This window comes from Palaemon carinicauda, chromosome 4, assembly GCF_036898095.1.
Source record: "Palaemon carinicauda isolate YSFRI2023 chromosome 4, ASM3689809v2, whole genome shotgun sequence".
NCBI lineage: Eukaryota > Metazoa > Arthropoda > Malacostraca > Decapoda > Palaemonidae > Palaemon > Palaemon carinicauda.
Genome location: NC_090728.1, coordinates 148606902 through 148626813, shown reverse-complemented (window position 1 = coordinate 148626813; position 19912 = coordinate 148606902). Strand labels below are relative to the sequence as shown.

The following is a 19912-nucleotide window of genomic DNA, read 5'->3' as shown; positions in this document are numbered from 1 at the left end:
AGTGCTTAATGCATGCTTGCATGGGGTTTAAACCATGGTATGCTGAACAGCAGAGTCAGAACGAGCTGGAACAACAACAGAGGTTTCCTCAACTTGAGGGAAAACCTGAGGTTCAGACTGCATAGGCTGAACAACAGACGGAGCAGAAGGCAGGTGCAAGGGTGAAGGAGGTTGACTCCTAGCAAGAGTTGCACCCAAGGATTGTACCAGCTAAGCGGAGGACGGAGGCGGAGTAGTCCGTTCCTGTTCCTGAGAGATGAGTGGAGCATGAGAAGGTTGAGGCTGCGCAGAACAAGGTAAAGTTCTAGCAAGCTGAGGCTCCTGAGGCGCAAGTGCATGGTGTAGATGAGCTTGCCTAGATGAGGGTTGAACTCGGTGCAGCGCTGGTTGAGCAGACAGACTCACGGAGGGGAGAGGTTGTTGTACCCCAACCGAGAGTTGCACCACTGGAGGAGCAGCAAGGGGAGGAGGAGGAAGAGTGTAACTCTCCTGATCCCAAAGCAAGGGTTGCCTTAAAGAAGGCTGAGGCTAAACAACACTGTGAACAGCAAACTCCGAAAGTGGTTCAACATCGTACGCCTGGCAGATGGAGCTGCGACTGGGTGCAGCGAGTGCAGGCGGGAGCAGCACAGGCTGAACGGGTGCAGGAGGTTGGTGCACCACCGGTGCAGGCGGGTGCAGCATAGGCTGAACGGGTGCAGGAGGTTGGTGCACCACCGGTGCAGGCGGGTGCAGCACAGGCTGAACGGGTGCAGGAGGTTGGTGCACCACCGGTGCAGGCGGGTGCAGCACAGGCTGAACGGGTGCAGGAGGTTGGTGCACCACAGGTGCAGGAGGTGCAACACTCTCAGCACGACACTCACGCATCAAGTCCGAAAGCTGTGCTTGCATGGACTGTAGTAGAGTCCACAACATCATACGCCTGGCAGATGGTACTGTGATCAGGCGGAGCGAGTGTAGGAGGAGGGAGTGTAGGCGGAGGCGGTGGAGCAACACTCTCAGCCCGACACTCACTCATCAAGTCCGAAAGCTGTGCTTGCATGGACTGTAGTAGAGTTCACAACATCGTACGCCTGGCAGATGGTGCTGCGACCAGGCGGAGCAGGTGCAGGCTGGGCGAGCACAGGCGGAGCAGGTGCAGGCTGGGCGAGCACAGGTGCAGCGAGAACAGGTGGAGGGAGTGCAGGCGGTGCAACACTCTCAGCCCGACACTCACGCATCAAGACCGAAAGTTGTGACTGTATGGACTGCAGTAGAGTTAACTTGGGGTCGGCAGACACTAAGTTCTGCTGAGGTAAAGCCTTAACAGCAGAGATCTGTTGTGGCAGAACCTTACTCCTCTTAGTCGGAGTGAAATCAACTGATGACTTAGGAGAGTCAGAGCTAACCCAACGACTGCATTCGGGTTGTGAACTTTAACTTCGTACGTCTGGCATAGGTCTGGACTTAACGTTTAAGAAGTCTTGAGACCTGAGACCAGCGTTACTCTGCCTTATTTTCTCCCCTAATCTCTTCTGCAGACGAGCAAAATAAGGGCTCAATCGTCTGCGGGTGGGAGTGACGGTCTCGGTAAGACACGCCCACAACCACCGAGAATACTTCTGTGCACCGATCAAGGCCTGCTGAACCCTTATGCCCTTCGACATTGCTTCTCCCCTGGGCTTGGGAGCTTGCAAGAGGTCCCGGACTGGGAGGACGACTGGCACGCACAAAAGTACCCTCACGCACTAATCACTTATCACTTTGATTTCTGTTTGCACTTATTTCACTGAACTCGAAACTTAAGTGGTTTGTACCTGAAATACGCAATTCTATCCTTTCTCAAAGTTAGTAATTGCGAAAACAGAATTACAATGTAACAGAAAAATCTAATGAAAGATAAATCAGTGGTTGGAAAGAGATTAACACTAGATCACTCTAGAAACGTTTAGTTTCTTCCCCTAAAGAGACTAGGGAGAAGAGCAAAAATCGATAATGACGTTACTCGTACGCCTGGCAGGCTTGAATGAAACGTTTATCCTCTTTCTCCCTCCGTCTCTATCTCTCTCTCTCTCTCTCTCTCTCTCTCTCTTGACTTAGAACCTGAGAGAAGAGCCCAATCATATATATCGTTAAAACATATTATTGTTAAAGGAAAAAACTGAAAAGTTCCTTTATTAGGATCAAAACCATTAAGTTAAGAAAGAATGAACAAAACGCTAGACACGGTTACTCTTACTGCAACGTGAAACCGTGAACATTCTTTCTCTATCGTAACGATAGAGTGCAAGTTGAACGTTCTGAACGTCAACAACTGCAGAGACAAAACAAAACGTTAGTTCAGCTTTGAAAACAGTACGAGACTGTCAAAGAAAATCTTTCAAACTCTGTGGCGGAAATAGCATAATATGTTAACAGGTAAAACCGAAATGACGGGCTCAAAGTTTATTAACTTCGGTAAAAGACCGCCTACTATTAGGAAGGTCGAATATAAACAAATATAAAAATTAATTTTAATGAGTTTATAATAAAAGGAAGTTAATCGAAGAGGCCTATAAGAGGCGGAGAGATATAAAATAAATCTATAACTTTGTTAAGCAAAATTAAGAAAGAGAGTCTATACTCTCTTAGACACCAACACTTCCGTCTAAGGGAAGGGTCGGCCATTGAAAGGTGAACGAGAGTTCATACTCTCTCGTCACCAAAATTAATCAAATTAATTCCAAAAGCTAACTAAGCTAATATAGAAGTTTTCCAGTAAAGCGACAGCCGAAATCAAAGAGAAATACTTCACCAAAGTCGTGAAAATACTCCAAGAACATAAGCGTATCCCAGAACGTCTTGCCGGAAGCACGACAGAGGAATAATTGAGGAGGTGTCAACAAGAAGTACTTGAGTACCTGGCCACAGGTGGCGCTGGTAAATACACCCCCTTCTAGTATTGTGATAGCTGGCGTATCCCTCCATAGAATTCTGTCGGGCAACGGAGTTGACAGCTACATGATTATCGGGTAAGTTTAATATTGAAAAAATATTAAATGGGAATATAAAATGAGGTGATTTTATAAGATATCGGATAATAAAATGAGTAATTCTTGGGTCAAACGTAATGTGTATACGAGGGTATTACATAAAAGGAGTGGTATATTTGTACTGGATCAAGTCAAATACTTGATACAGTCGAATATTTAAATGTGGCAGGTAGAGAAGAAGTAATCCTATTGGTGGAGGAGGAGTCTATGCGCAGGTGGGAGGAGTTTATGCGCAGAAGGTCGAAACCTGCTATGTACGGTAAAGTTTTACTGTATTACAGATTTTGATTTCAAACAGAAAATATATGGTTTCCTGTAGTAAATAACGTGATTTGACCGATTTTGACCTTCATTTCAACCGCAAACCAACAGAACAACCAATTCGACTAACTTTAAGTAGCCGAACTGGTTGCTGTTATTACGGATAAATTGAAGGTCAAAACCGGTTAAATCACGTTATTTTCTACAGGAAAACATATATTTTCTGTTAAATTGTTTAAATATAATGTCTTTTATTATATATAATTTGTTAAAATGTTTAAATATAATGACTTATTCAAATTCCGTGTCACTTCACTCACGTATGTACTGAGAACGGTAACATTTGCAACGTTACCAATGACACACAGCGTTACCAACGTTACGATGGCATTGCTAACGTTAGCAATGCTACAGTAATATTATCATGTGTATTTTAATGAATTTTTCCATATAACCTTTACACAATATATAAAAAAGTACAAAAAGGGTACAGAACCTAACAAACCCACCTAACCTAACCTAGGGGTTCCCAGGCCACAAACCCAATACAATGCCCTTTGTTATATATATCATGTTAATCCGTATCACTTCACTTATGTTACGATAACGTTAGCACTGTTATGATAAGATTATATATAAAGGTTCTTGTTCTGTCATTAGCTCGCTTCGCTCGCATGAAAATAAAACATCAAGCTCGTATGTACTGGCAGGTGGTAAGGTTGAGCTGCGCATGCTAACATTAGTAATGTTACGATAACATTAGCAAAGTATATAATGGTTCTTGTTCCTCGCTTACGATCACAGGAAAATAAAACTTCAACCTCGTATGCACTGTCAAACGGTAATATTGAGCTTTGCACCCTGACAAAATATAATAAAACTAACACATTAAAGTTAAAGAAATTAATGACTTACTTTTATGACCGTGACGACATAACTTGTGAGCCACGGGGGTTAACTCGTGACTGTGAGTCTGTGGCGTCTTAACTGCTTTTGCCTTATTTTAGTACTGCACTTGGAACACTGTAAAAGTTGGTATATTACATTAGGAGATTTAAGAAAATTATCAACATTGGAATTCACCAAAATACTTTCAAGTATGGATTACTGAAGTCGTTACAATTTTCTAAAACTTAGATCGTAAAATACGAAAAAGACGTCATTTGAACTAACAAAGACCTGACTTGGGCAAAGGTTTCCATGGAAAAGGGTTTGCTGGAAGGTGGGGGTAGGGAAATATTAACCCCCCCTGTGCAAACTTTAGATACGGATGGGTTCATGATTGGTTAATGGAAAAGCAACGGAGTCTAGAGAGTAAACATGAATGAACGAGAAAGGGAAACTTGTCCAGAGCAACTATTTATGTGAAATCTGTGCGTGACAAGGTAATAACAAAATGTATAAAAGTAAAATAGAAAGATAAATTGGAGTGTATGATAAATAATATTTGATGGGTATATAAAATGAGGTGATTTTATAAGGTATCGGATAATAAAACGGGTAATACTGGGGACAAACGTAATATTTATACGAGGGTATTACATAACTGGTCAAGTAATAGACTTGAACAGAGCTGGTAGGAAGACGAAAAGTTACATTTCACGATTAGAGAAGAAGAAATCCTATTGGTGGAGGAACAGTCTTTGCGCAGGGAGGCGGGGTTTTGCGCAGAAGGTCGAAACCTGCTATGTACAACCACATGAACGGGAGCGACTACAACCGGCAAGTAGAGTGAGAAAAATTAAAAGAAAAACAATGCTAATGTTAGCTTGTTACGCTAACATTTGATCTACATCACACGTTGGCAGCTCTGGTTACCGTATTTTTTCATGAGACATAGCCTTTGCAACGGCGCCTCCAAAGTTTATGCAGTTATACAGTTTTATCTTTTCCTCCGTTTATCATACATCCAAGAAGGTAATGTATAGAGAAGAAAAGGCTTGTTTTACGTTTATATATCGTTTCAACAGTATGTTTTCCCCATCCAAAACCCCTAGTTCCGACTGAGGGTCCCCCATTATCGTAGGATATAGATATATATTTCTCAAACTATTCATTTGCGTTGGGAACGAGTGTCATTTTCGAAGAGAGCGTAATTTTTTCTATAAGAAAAAGTAGTTTTTTTTCCTAGGTTACATTGCCCTGTAATACAGTAAAATAATACCCTATGTACAAATGAGCGAACGAGAGAGACTTCTATCGACCCGTAGAATGTAAAAAAATAAATGAAAAAACACTGCTAATGTTAGCATGTTACGCTAACATTGCTAATGTAAGATTGTGCAGATCAATATTACCATATTCTTTTGTCGGTTTATTATACATACAAGAAGGTAAAGTATAGAGAAGAAAAGGCTTGTTTTACCAATTTTTTTTCTAAAGAAAAAAGTAGTTTTTATCCATATGTTACATTGCCTTGTAATACAGTACAATAATACCGTAAAAATATGGCATAAAACGAAATAAGTACTGTAGAAGGAAAATTTCGTCTTTGGCTAGAACCTAATAATGTATAATTACCGCATTTCATAAGAATGCTTTGCACAAAAAACGAATTTAATGGAAGTTATACGTCAGCAATAATTCTATGAATGCTGTAATTCTCACCTTGTATTCCATAAAGATGTGTTGTCAATACCTATCTGTTGACAAATACGCCCACTGATTGACAGGTCACCTGATCTTAACACATGGAGGTTCACGATTTTGTTTACGCTTAGCGACTAGAAGTTCGCGACATTGATTTATAATTGTAGTAATAACTCTCAGTTTAACTGGTTGTAAAACTCTCGTATTTTAAAGAATGTTATTTTTTTTTTGTTATTTGTTCATAGAATTTTAAAGTAGTTTTAAGGTTATTGATAATAAACTGTCCCTATCGCTAGAAGAAATAGGTGGAAAATGTCTTTAAAGTCACAAGGCAGGATTGAAAAAAAATCGTTTAGTTTTTTTCTAAAAAAATACAAAATCAATTTATTTGATTTAAATCAGACTTTTTTTTTTAATTAAAATACATTTTCTTGATTTCAATAATCATTTCATTCAATCATACCTATTTGCTTTTGCTAATTATTTGTTTCAGTCTTATGAGGGCACTTTCTGGAATTGTACTTTATCTATGTTGAAACCATAATTTTATTATTCATTACTCAAGCTGAGCTTTTTCTTGAAAACCAAAATTCAGACTAATGATTTTAAATATGAACGATTTCCATCTGTATTTGGCATATAAACAATGTACAAACGAGCTACAAGCGAGGGGTGTGCTCTACAACACAACGCCAGTGTCACACAGATGACGTTCTTAAGCCATGGTTCTCAATCTCCTCCCAAGTCTTGATCGGCTAGGAAAGGAATGAATAAGTTTGAACAGTAATTAACTGGGCCATTGAATTTAAAATGGAGAGCCTTCACTGAATAGTCTGATAGTTCTGTAAATCATAGTGATAAATGAATGTACTGAGGATGGTAATACGACATCTAATCTAATAACAGGTTGATCAAACATTCTTCAAACTAGTCAAGTTACAAAAAGCAATAATTAAACTGATGAAAGTAATGCAATGTCTGATATAATATCAGGTCGATCGAACATTCTATGTCATTGGACATAGACATGTTAAGCATGAGATGAAAAATCATAGTCTTCATGCCATTTGGGCGTTTTGACAGTCCTGGATGGCCGGCCCACGGCGAGACCAATTGGTGGGATGGGATTTGCTAGTCGGGTTGGAGCGGCTGGCGTTGAAGGTCTGGTGGGGGTAGTGGAGTTTGGTCAGTCGGCGTTGTGTGTATAAGCTGGCGAGTGTGGTTGGCCGGCTTTACAGGCGTGAGTGGGGGAGGTTGATCGACTGATGTTGGGTAATGTCAGTCAGCCAGCAGATGTGGTTGGTCAGAGAGCAGGTCCGGCGGTGTTGGTATGTATCGGTTAGTCTCCTTTGGCTTGGTCGGGGCCGTGCTTGTGGGTGGTTGAAGGGGTATGCCATAGGTTATATTTTGCGGCTCTGTCGGGGTTGTAACCGGTGTGAATTTTCTCAGGAATTTCTGGTTGCGCAGCGATACTCGGCCCGAGCCATCAACCTTTACCACGCACTGGTCATACTGCCTTACCTCGACGAATGTCTCGGTCCTGTCTCATTTGGTGGGATGTGGGCCGGTTTGATTTTGGATGCGAACATGGTCACCAACCCGTAGGGGTGGCAGATGCCGAGTGTGTTGTGACCAAGTGTCCATCATGTGAACATGGTGCTTGCGTAGTGCTTCTTCCCTGGATGTCTGGGTTTCGCGCCATGTGGTGTGGGGGTTGTACTTCCCAGGAAAGATAGGGATGAGATCGCTAATCTGGTGACTGAAGACGCACATGGCTGGGGAGATTCTGGTGACTGGGTCTGGAGTGTTTCTGTACTGGAGAACTGCTTTCTGAACGGCATCTGTGTCCAGGTCTCTATTTGTCCCTGTGTTCTTAGTAATCAGGCGCTTCATTATTTTCACCCCGATTTCCGCTCTGCAATTGCTGTGTGGAAATGCTACTGACGACAGTCAGTGGAGGACACCCCAGCCTCTCAAGAACCCGCGTGTTTCGGTTGCCGTGAATTCTTGCCCACCATCGCTGGCAAGGTCCTCAGGAATTCCGTACGTGATGAATGCACGGCACCACTGGTAGACTTTGATATAAGTTGCCAGTTCGAGTATCGGTCCACAATTACCAGGTAGTGGGCGTACTTGTGAGTGAAGTAGTTGGCACACATTGACTGGAATGGGTAAACAGGCAAGACGGGTGGGGTAGGGGGGGCGGATGGTTGGGAGGGGGCCACACGGTGGCAATCCTCACAGTTATCTCTAGTCGCCTGTATGTCTGCGGTAATGTCTGGCCAGTAGACTGATGCCTCTGCACGAGCAAACATCGTGGAAATGCCCTGATGTGCCGAATGTAACGCGGATAGGAGACCCTGGCGCAAGTATGTGGGGACAATAAAACGATCTTTGAACAATGCGACACCGTCGAAGGTGGTGAGCTCGTTCCGTAGGTGGTACTACGCACGGAGGTGTTGCGGCATGTCATCTTTTGACGTTGGGAACCCATGTTCGATGAGCTCTGTGAGTGCATGAAGGGCGGGATCGCTTACTGTAGATTCCTGTTCATGGTCCCAGGTGACCGCGGGAAGGGAATTTAGGGCTGTGAGGAATGCGGGCTCTTCAATCGTGCATGTGTCACAGTCCCTCATGCGTATGCCGGCAAGGATATCGTGATGGACCGACGGTATGGAGTGGTCGCAGACTGATGCATTGTCATTGGGGAGATACAGTTTTTCTGGGTTGGTGTTGCCTCTTGGATGACGTGAAATGGCGTCAGCTGCTTTGTTGCGCTTTCCTGGCACATATACGATGCGTAAGCGGTAGCGCAGTGTCTTCTCCTTTAGGTTACGCAGGCGAGGACTCGGGATGTCATCCAGGGATCAGTTTCCTAACACCTTTAATAGTGGCTTGTGATCTACCGCAATGACCAGGTTTGAGCAGCCGAGGACAAAGTAGTGTGATTTGTCAATGGCATTGGCTACCGCCAGGGCTTCCGCTCTACCGCGGCATACCTGGATTCGGCTGGGTGCGTGAAGCAATTCCCGACTAGGGTCACCTTCCAAACGTCGCGGCAGCAGAATGGCTTGTCTGTTGGGCATTTGCAATATTTTTGGAACAGCCAGAACCCGATGCCCTCTTTAGACCAATCGGTCGCAAGGCATGACAGCTTGGTTTCGTCGAAGATGCGCACCCTGTTGGTAATTTCATCTACAATGGCCTCTTTAGATGCTTGGAATGCGCTTTCAAGATCGTCGGTCCATGTAAATGCCTTGTCGGGTTTCAGTAGCTCGCGGAATGGGAGCATATGCTCAGTCATACTGAAAGCATAAGACACTTGGTTTACTAGGCCAAACCACGATCGAGTGTCGGTAATGTTCTTCGGGCGTGGGAAGTCTGATATTGCCTGCAGGTATTTCGCACACGGGCGCACACTGTCCATTGAGATGGTGAAGCCGGCGAATTCTACCTGGCGACAGCCAAACAAAAATTTGTCGGGATTGAGGGTGATGCCGTTTCTCCCGCAGACGTCGAGCCAGGTGGCTACCTGGTAGAAGCTTTCCTCAATAGTGTCGGCCCACAGTAATGTGTCATCAACGCATTTCGTCATGTCATGGACGTCGGATACTATCTCATCATATCGCCTTGAGTAGTCATCGCCAGACACGGCATAGCCTTGTGGGGCGACACAGTATCGATATCTGCCCCAGGGTGTGATAAAGGTGGTCATGTGGCAGTCATCCTTGTGCAGTGGTACACTGCGGTATCGATTCCAGGCATCGAACACTGTTTTTAGTTTCCCCGGTGGGACACAACGGGCCTGATGAAAGGGCAATTGGGTGTGGTGTGTTTCACGAGTGGCATGAGCATTGAGAGCCTGAAGGTCTACCGTCCTTCTAGGCTTCCCTGTCTTCTTGGCGCGGACTACCATTCTGTGGCACCATGTCACCGGCTCTCCTACTGGCACTGGTTCGATAACTCCCATTTTGACGTCTTGGTCCAGACCTGCTTTCACGGTTCTTGCTAGTGTAACGCTACTGGAATGGGGGTGTGATGGGCGACTGGCTTAGCATCTGAGTCGACCATCAAATGCATCGGTGGCTCCGCCATCATGGGGAGGGGCTGGTGGACACACGTGTTAAATGTGCTGGAGGCATAAAGTTCTTTCAGGTATTGTTGAATGGCCTCCCTGTTACCTTCTGTGGCTGGCATGGGGATAGATGTAGGTTTAGGTGGGGGCGCCGTGCGCCGAGGACAATTGCATTGAGATGTCATGCCATTGTCACATGTATCATTTACCGGTGTGCAATTCTCTGTAGTTGCCGCACTGCACGACATCTCACTCAGTGTGGGGAAGTCCTTGGAGATTATGCCAAGATCGACGCAGGCGCTGCGTGACAAGAACACTCTGTCAGTCGAATCCGTGACGTACACTATTTGCCGAGATTCAGTTTGCGGATCTCTGGTGTGTGTTCCGCAGAATTGGACGACGGCTGCCCCTAAGATACGGATATCTTGTTTATTCGCCGCCTTCATTCTCATCGAGACCGGGAGCAGGTCCGCGGTCGTCAGGCCCATCTGCTCGATAACGTTAACCCCGACCAGACAACTTTGGCAACCGGTGTCGGCCATGGCAGGGAGTGTTGCAGGTCTTGCACGCTTGACCGGTCTGAATCCCAGGGTGAGGTAATGCTGAGTTGGAGGTTTATGAACGGTTGCGGTTGGGAGTTCCGCCTGAGCCATCTGTCGCACATGTTGTCATACAGGTGGTGATCTAGTGCTAGCAACTGTCCACCGTTGATCGTTCGCATGTCTGACATGGCACACAACTCTACGAATGCCGCCGTCTGTTCGTCGCATGCATCTGTGTGAGCGGATTCGGCCGCCAATTTACTCTGGCACATTCGTTCTATGTGGTTATTGTGATTACATTTGCGGCACTTTCTACTGTAAGACGGGCACTCAGTCTTACTGATTTGCCAGGGCGCATTCTTGCCATGGCCCTTCTCACCATAGTACCCGCAAACAGCTTGTCTGCCACCGTCACTTGCATCCGTCTGACGTGCATCACCCCTGTTTATTACGGTTTGGCGCTTGATATGGCGATAGGAACTGGTGACAGCCTCCGCGCCATGACTGTGGGTGTCCAGCAATCGGGATGCAGATTGCTTACCCGACTCTTTCGCTACGATGAACCTAATCGTTTCCTCCAGCGACATCTCCTGCCGCTGGTCGCTAAGTAGATCCAGCTGGATGTCCTGGTTGGCGATACCTCGTGCAAGCACGTCTTTGTTCACATCATCTGCGAAGTTTACGCTTAGTCCACATATGCACCTCCTGTCGTATTAGCATGCGTTTGCTTGGGCCTTCACACGGGCGTGAAATACCCGTATCGGTTCCTTGCGGCTCTGTCGCATGTTTGAGGTAGCCGCCCGCGCCACCATTGCTTTCTCCCTGCGCACCGTGAGGGCTGTTATCACACTGAGCACCGCCTTCTCCAATTTGCCTACCAGGGTCCTCCCCGCGGTGCTGGTGATGTCCTTGCGTAGGCTCTCCTCACAACATTCAAGGAGCTGTACCACAACATCATCGCCTTTGAGCCCGGTTCCCTTGCGGTGTTCGCCCCAGCGTGTTAGGAAATAGTCCCACTCCCGCTCGTGCCGGCCGCTGATATCGTAGGGCGCTTGAGTTTTTCAACCTTGGTGCTTGGCGGGTGATATTGAGCTGCTGGGCCCTGGGCATGAGTCGTTGTATGTGCGTTCAGGAGCGCTGTGGTAATGATGGGCTCTGTGGATGCCTCAGTTCGATAGGTGCATCCAGGCACTGGGCAACCAATGCTTTGTGCGGCCATTTTGCTGCTTATCACTGTGCATTACCTACTTGGGAATTACTGACAGAGTGAATCACTTTAATCACTGTAAACCATTTGGATACTACTGAACTTTTGAGTCCTTTTAGCTGGATTCACGTTCTCCACAGGTTTGCGGGATTGTTCATATCGTTGTGTAGGGACACACAATCAGGTAGGTCTAGTAAAAGACTTAACTTTAATACACAGCAACACTGTTCTTGACAATATCCGGTTACATTAGATTCAAGTCCATTCACTTTTGTTACGGGCATGTTTTGTTTACCCTCGGCTGTCACTAGTCACCATATTATCACTCAGCTCGTTGCATAACTTACAATAATGTCTTTTAACAATGACTTCTCCCTCGAATCGTTTGTACATAAATAGGAACAGTTTCCATTTGTATTTGGCATATAAACAATGTACAAACGAGCTACAAGCGAGGGGTGTGCTCTACAACACTCACAGTGTCACACACAGGTGACGTTCGTAAGTCATGGTTCTCTAGATTTAATTGGAGAGGTTGAGTTACAGTAACTACTACTTAGATTCCACAAAAATAAGCAAAACTGCAATCAGACAAAAATACAAACATACAGCAGTTTTATTTTAACAAAGTAGGCCTACACATAGTATAAAACTAAAACATATTCAGGACTTCATGTCCGTGCTGCACTAGCAACAAAATTTCTAATTTCTATTAACGCTGTTGAAAATAAAAATAAAACCTTTTAAAATTTTTGTAATTACAAGTTCAATTCTTAAGCACACCAAGTTTACCCGAAATGTTATAGCTATTGTACGGACACCTACCGACAAGTGTGTTTCTATGTCTATAAACCCTTTGTATGTATTTCACGCATTTGTATTTAAATTCGAGGTATTTTGTTCTGTATCAGTAAATGCGGAATTCTCCGCTCTTTCTTCTGATGTGATAATCAAATATGTACATTTTATATTAAGATTATTAAGATTACTATTCAATGATTTTTATACCAAAAGAAACACAAATTTAAACCTAAGCCTGTCTAATCTGCCACAGGCATTTTCTGTGCTACTTGTACATCCACACGTCTCTATGTAGTCCGGGTCTCCCGTCAATAAATCATCAGTGTCGGAAACTGTCTCTCTGTACCCTCACAACTGGTGACCCCGGAGCAGAAATGCCCTTGGACACTTTATCCATTAGCGGATTTGAATGGCACTCGCTTGAGTGTTTTGGATCGTGAGGTACAATCAGACCACCATTAACAGACTAAATATGGCGCTCTCACGAGCGTTTTGGCGAAAAAATTTCCGCTGCCTAACAACGAGTTTACCGGTTTCGCGGCCGACAAGACCACCGTATCCAACCCACCCGCAACCTTGCTCGCTGAACAACACACCAACCTGGCGAACATCAAGCTCCCGCCATTCGCACACAAAAAGTCTCGGCATGGCTGACCCGTGCAGACGTCCAATTTCGCATCGCGGGACTCAACCGGGAGACCGACCTTGCCAACCTCATACTGTCAGCGCTACCAGAAGACGTTTTTGATGGATTGGCACAATGGGTCGAGTCCCGGGCAGGTCGTCCATCATACACAGAACTTCAGGCAAAGCTTATAGAGTTCTACTCTCCACCCGTACCTGAACGTGCTCACAGAATTTTCGAACTAATGCAGCAACCCCTCGGGGACCAATCTCCGACAGAAGCATGGGAAGAATTGCAGAATTTAATTTTCCTCCCCGGCCGAGACGCATACGGAAACAGAAGGAATATCGACTTAGACAGAGAAATCTTCCTAAGTCACCTTCCACCAGAAGTCAGGATCTAACTCCCGCAACCCCACCAGCTGGAAACAGACGACCTCATCAGGAAAGTGGAACTTCTCTTCGACGAGGCTAGAGCTTCAAAGCTCGCCGCAACCAACACCATCAGCGAAGTATCAGCGGAAGATTCCACCTCAGACCAAACCTGCGCCGCCATCACAAGGCCAAACTACCGCAACCACGAACTAACATGGTGTTTTTACCATAAAAGATTCGGTAAAGATGCAAGACGTTGCATTCCGCCCTGCTCATTTAAAAAAAATGGCTCAGGCGGCCACGCAAAGTGGCCACAACCTTTGGCCCCACGCACACGGCCTTCTACATCAAAGACGGCCTATCAAACAAAAGATTCCTGGTAGACACGGGGGCCCCCACTCCATATTGCCGCCTACAAAAGTCGAAAAGAATCAACCAAGTGACTCTTCAACAAGCCTTACAGCAGCCAACGGTACACTTATAAAAAGTTACGGGACAAAACAGAGGAAAATCTGCTTATTACAAAGGCCTTCCACTTGGAATTTTATCATCGCTGATGTTATAAACCCTATCCTGGGAGCAGATTTCCTAGACCATCACGGACTCCTGGTCGACCTTGCCCAGAAAAGATTAATAAACATTAATTCATTGAAATCCACAGCCTTAACCCTGGACCCTTCAATTCCCGCTGCTCACTCTGTTTCTACCCATAGATACAACATCCTCCGCCATGAATTCCCGGACGTATTCAAGCCCGAGTTACGACTGACAATAGGAAAACCCGCTAGGCACGGCATCTACCACCTCATAACAACGAGGGGCCTGCCAGTGCATGCAAAGTTCTGCCGCCTACCACCTAACAAACTCCACAACGCAAAACAGTCCTTCCAGGAGATGGAAAGAATGGGCGTATGCAGGAAGGCCTCCAGCCCATGGGCCTCCCTTCTCCATATGGTCAGGAAATCAGATGGGACATGGCATCTGTGCGGAGATTACAGACGCTTTAACCTCGTCACCACACCTGACCATTATCCTTTGCCCAACATCCAGGACCTCACCGGGGCCCTGAATGGGTCAAAAATCTTCTCTAAAATGGATCTTCTAAAATCCTATTTTCAGGTCCTTGTCAGCCCAGACAACATTCCAAAGACGGCCATCATCACCCCCTTCGGCACCTACTTCGCATACTCCACTTTTGGACTTAGGAACGCCGAGGCGATGTTCCAGCGTCTGATGGACAGCATCCTGGGGGACTTGCCATTTTGCTGCTGCTACGTAGACGACATCCTGATATTTTCAAACTCGCAAGATGAACATCTTCAGCACATTCGAACTGTTCTCTGTCGACTCCAGGACAACAGGCTAATCATACATTTTGACAAGTGCACTTTTGGCGCCGATTCCATTGACTTCCTGGGCCACAAAATCTCCAACGAAGGCATAAGTCCCCTAACATAAAAAACCCAGGTGATAGAAGAATTCCCACCACCAAAAACCATCAAAGAACTACAAGAATTCCTCGGAATGGTTAATCATTACAGGCGTTTTATCCCTAACATTGCAGGTATCTCAGCGCCACTGTCCGATGTCCTGAAGGGTAAACCGAAATCGTTATCCTGGAACGCAGAGCAGCAGTCAGCATTCAAAAAGACGAAGGCAGCCCTCTCCTAAGCTACAATGTTGGCCTTTGTCACCCCAGCACCCCTGCAGCTAACCACCGACACCAGCAACACAGCTTGCAGAGCCGCCTCAGAAAAAGTGGTCAACGGTGCCCTGCAGCCTATCGCCTTCAGCAAAAAACTCAACGACGCCGAGCAAAAGTACAGTACTTACGACCGAGAGCTCCTTACAGTTTACACAACGGTAAATCACTTCAAGTATCTTTTAGAAGGTACCCCTTTCACCATTAGAGCTGACCACCAACCACTTGTCCATGCCTTCACAAAGACAGGTGACGCCTGGTCAGCCTGTCAACAGAGACACCTATCCGCCATCGCAGAATTTGGATGCACACTCCAATACGTACCAGGGAAGAGAAATCCAGTGGCCGACACCCTCTCCAGGATAGAAATAAACACCGTCCACCTCAGCACTGACTACAAGGACCTGGCATATGAGCAACAACTCGACCCAGAAACTCCAGCCTACTGGACAGCCATCAGGGCTATAAAATGGGAAGACGGGTCATCTAACACGGCCATCCTCTGCGACGTCAGTACTGGCCGTCCCGGACCCCTGGTACCCTCCTCTCAAAGAAAAGCCGTCTTCGATATAGTACACTCCCTCTCCCATCCCTGGGGCAGAACGACGGCAAGAATCATATCCAGCAAATTCATCTAGCACGGGAGGAGGAAGGACATCACCCGGTGGGCCCGCAGCAGCATCAACTGCCAAACAAGCAAAATTTCCCGACACACAAACTCAGGAATCGGGAACTTCAAGCAACCCATGAGACGTTTTGGCCAAGTGCACATCGACGTCGTTTGCCCCCTTCCCCAATCCGGAGGGGACCGCTTCCTGTTGACAGTCATCGACAGGTCCAACTGGTGGATCGAAACAACCCCCATGCAAGTTTCATCAACACCCTCCTGTGTCAACGCCCTCATTTCAAGTTGGATCAGCAGGTTCGGTGTTGCAGACGACATTACAACTGACAGGGGGCTGGCCTTCCTATCAGATGTCTGGGGCGCTTTCACAAAATCACTTGGGATCACCGCCCACTGCACTACTTCCTACAACCCCGCTGCCAACGGAATGGTCGAACGGGCCCATCGGTCCCTCAAAGCATCCGTGATGGCCTGTTGCTCTGACGACAACTGGAAGGCCCAGTTACCCTGGGTTCTCCTAGGACTATGCACCACCCCCAGATCCAATGGAGAACCATCATCAGCTAAAAAAGTTTACGGAGAAACCATAGCCGTGCCAGGCGAATTCTTCCCGGCGCCATCCAACGAAAGCAACCAAACCCCGGAAAGAATCAGAAAGGTCGTAAGCAAATTCACCTTGTGTCACCAAACTTTCAACGACACAACGAAAACGTTTATGCTGCAAGATCTACGGATGGGGGCGACTTTGGTTTCATCCATGAAGATGCCCACTGACCACCACTAACACGCCCAAACAAAGGACCCTACTGAGTCATCGACAGAAACCCCAAGGCATGCCTTCTACTCATCCATGGAAGAGAAGACTGGATCTCGATTAACAGGTTAAAGCCAGCATTCATCATTAATGACAAACAATTCACGGACAAAAAGGGCCGTTGAACAAGGATACCTCCTCAACACAAGAAAGTGATGCATAATACCGCCACACCTCAGCCAGTCGAGAACCCCAACCCAAGACCACAGGGAGGAATCCTGTCAAAGAAAACACAATCAAGAAATAAACAAAATTCCACACTGTGACAGTCCCGGTCAGGAAGAACCCTGTACTTTCCAAGAAGATTCAGAAACTAAGATAGTTAACATATTTCCTCCCACTCAATGAAAAATATTTTTCTTTATCTAACTCTGGGGGGGGGGTGGGGGATGGATTACTTGTACGGACACCTTCCGACAAGTGTGTTTCTATGTCTATAAACCCTTTTTGGGCTCAAGTCATGTCGTCCTGATGGAAGGTTCCTATAGGTACCTTTCTAAGGGATATTTGGCTACAGTGATATTCCCAGAGAATTAACCTTTAGGTCTCCAGAATTCTAACTCCTGGCGCGAATATCCTTAAAATTTTTCTTAAGGATAACGCATAATATCGGGGGACGTATATCTTGATACGACACATAGCAATCTTCACCCCGAATAGCGTTTTCGTTTCGAGGGGGAAGAGTAGCGAAAAACAGAAGGGGAGCCGCTATCAATGTTACCCTTCCTCCTGTACTACTACGAGTATCCAAGATGGCGCTCATTCCTATTTTTGTAGCGATTTCGCATGGTGGTACTTCCCTGTTGATCTAACATTTTTGATCGCTTTTGTGAGGATTTATTAGGCAATCTCCAGCTTCTTTTGCCTCTGGAAAGTTGAGTACTTATTCTTTACAGTGTATAATTTTTAGCTCCTGCTTCACAGTGAAATTAGAGTAATTTATTGTGTCAAGGAGCTAGGCCTGTCACCGGAGGCGCCATGGGCGCTGTCGTTCGTTATGCATGTGTTATTTAGTTAGCAGAACGACTTTCCCTGTTGTAATAGCATTAATAAATTATGAAAGCTATTTAGGCTCAATTATACTAGTAAAAATATATATTTTATGCATAATTTCCTCTTCCTTTTGTCGATCGTATACGTTAGAGTTTCGGCTATTTAGGTAACCAAGGTCTCGTCTCGCGCTAGGCTACCTAGCCTATGCGCTGTAGTATACTTTCAGACATTATCCCTGTTTACCCTCGTGTATCGTTTCATCAATTCAACGGAAGATAGTTCATCTCCTAGAATTATATAACTCGATACTTGTTTCCTGTGGAGATTTAAGGGTAATGCCTCCTTCCCTCTGAGTGCCGCCGTAGGTGACAACCCTATCTGGTCTTGCCATGGAGTAGTTCACTCTGGCTTGACTAGGCTAGGGTTTTCTGTCTCCCATCTTTGCCGGCAAGATCCCGGCTTTGGTTTTCGACAGAACCTCAGAGTATTCAGTCTTTCTGCCGGTGGCAGAGCAGCAGGACGAGTAGTCACTCCCCTGCCGGCTTACAGCTGCCAACATAGGAGGCTAACCCTCCTTATGCCACCCCTGAAGTGGTAGTATGCTGCTGCCACCTTCTCTCCTGCGGTCTAGAAGACTAGTCCTATGTCGGCAGACCCTAGGCTGAAGAAAAGATATTCTTCTGCTGCCTAGGATGTCGCCGATACTGAAACATTGTTCTCTCTTGTGTGGAAGTGGCGGCAATCCTGCCGCCTTCTTCTACACTTGATAGATTCGGCAGACCCTAGGCTGAAGAATAGATATTCTTCTGCCGCCTAGGATGGCGCCGATACTGAAACATTGCTTCACTCTTGTGTGGAAGTGGCGACAATCCTGCTGCCTACTTCTACACTTGATATAGGACCCTTTTCCCTTCCCCTCTCTGTCCTTTAGCGATGACTTAGCCATCGCAATCCTGTGGCTGTTGTCCTGCAATCTCACCGCTTGCCGGGTAGGTTGCGGTGCTGGCCGGGCTCCTACATAAGCAGCTGTTAGGTCACTCAGTCTTTCCCTTATGGACACAAGGCTCCGGGAAGGTTGTGCCGGCTATGACGGCTGCCGGTGGGAGACCCTTCTGCTGCTGAAGGTTCTTCAGTCCTCCCTTGGACTGCCATCCACATTCCTGAAACCGGCAATGCCGGCAACAGATCTTGCGGCTGGATGGAAGCCTGAATGATGCATTCTCCCCTTCCATTTGAACCCTCATTCTGGAGGAAGGCAGTATACTTACATCCTTATTTATTGTAAACATACATTTTAATAAGGCAGCCCTTCACTCCATGCTTTTTCTCTCTCTGTCACCTAGTGCTGCCAGGTACTAACCCAGCCGACAGCATGTTGGCTGGCCCGGTGCCGTCAGGTACTTACTCAGTTGGCGGCATGCCGGCTGGACCAGTACCGCCAGGTACTGCCCAGCCGGCGACATGCCGGACGGACTGTGCCGCCAGGTGCTAGCCCTGCCAACAACATGTCGGCTGAACTACAGTATATGATTATACAGTAGCCAGTATATTTGCAGTATAGTATATACTGCAGATAGAAAACTATTGTATATATTATACAGTAGTTATTTTCTAACATATCTTGTGTATCCTTGCGCAGTCTTTTGCTGAGACCAATCCTATATTGAAAGAATAGAATTCCTTCAATACTCTGATTAGAAATCAGTTAATAACTTACCCTACAATATTAATTAGTTTTAGAGGGGTCAGTGGTAGTTCACTTTTCTATCCCTAGAGGTTAGAACCCTTCTCTTTTGAGTTTTCCCTGATCAGGAAACTCTATGGTCTTAATATTGGGGGAGGTCACAGCAATTGGCTGGAAGGGATACACAAGTGTGAGTCTTTCTTAATTTCTAGTCCAACCGGCGACATGCTGGCCGGACTGTACCGCCAGGTGCTGGCCATGCCGGCAACATGCTGGCTGAACTACAGTATATGATTATACAGTAGCCAGTATATTTGCAGTATAGTATATACTGCAGACAGAAAACTATAGTATTTATTATACAGTAGTTATTTTCCAACATACCTTATGTATCCTTGTACAGTCTTTAGCTGAGACCAATCCTATATTCAAAGAATAGAATTCCTTCAATACTCTGATTAGAAATCTGTTAATACTTACCCCACAATATTAAATAATTTAAGAAGGGTCAGTGGCAGTATACACTTTTTCTATCCCTAGAGGTTAGAACCCTTCTCTTTTGAGTTGCCCTGATAAAGGAAACTCTATATCCTTAATATTGGGGGGAGG

The 19912-nt window shown here is 45.8% G+C and overlaps 1 protein-coding gene across 1 annotated transcript in view; it reads right to left on the bottom strand.

Annotated features, from left to right (window-relative positions):
- The window catches only part of Strump (WASH complex subunit strump), a 191819-nt gene extending 185832 nt beyond the window's left edge, over nucleotides 1–5987 (bottom strand). Inside the window, exon 1 of the mRNA XM_068372566.1 lies at nucleotides 5880–5987. The gene's annotated coding sequence lies outside the window, so the exon portion shown is untranslated. The remainder of the gene's footprint in view (nucleotides 1–5879) is intronic.
- Nucleotides 5988–19912: the final 13925 nt, after the last annotated feature.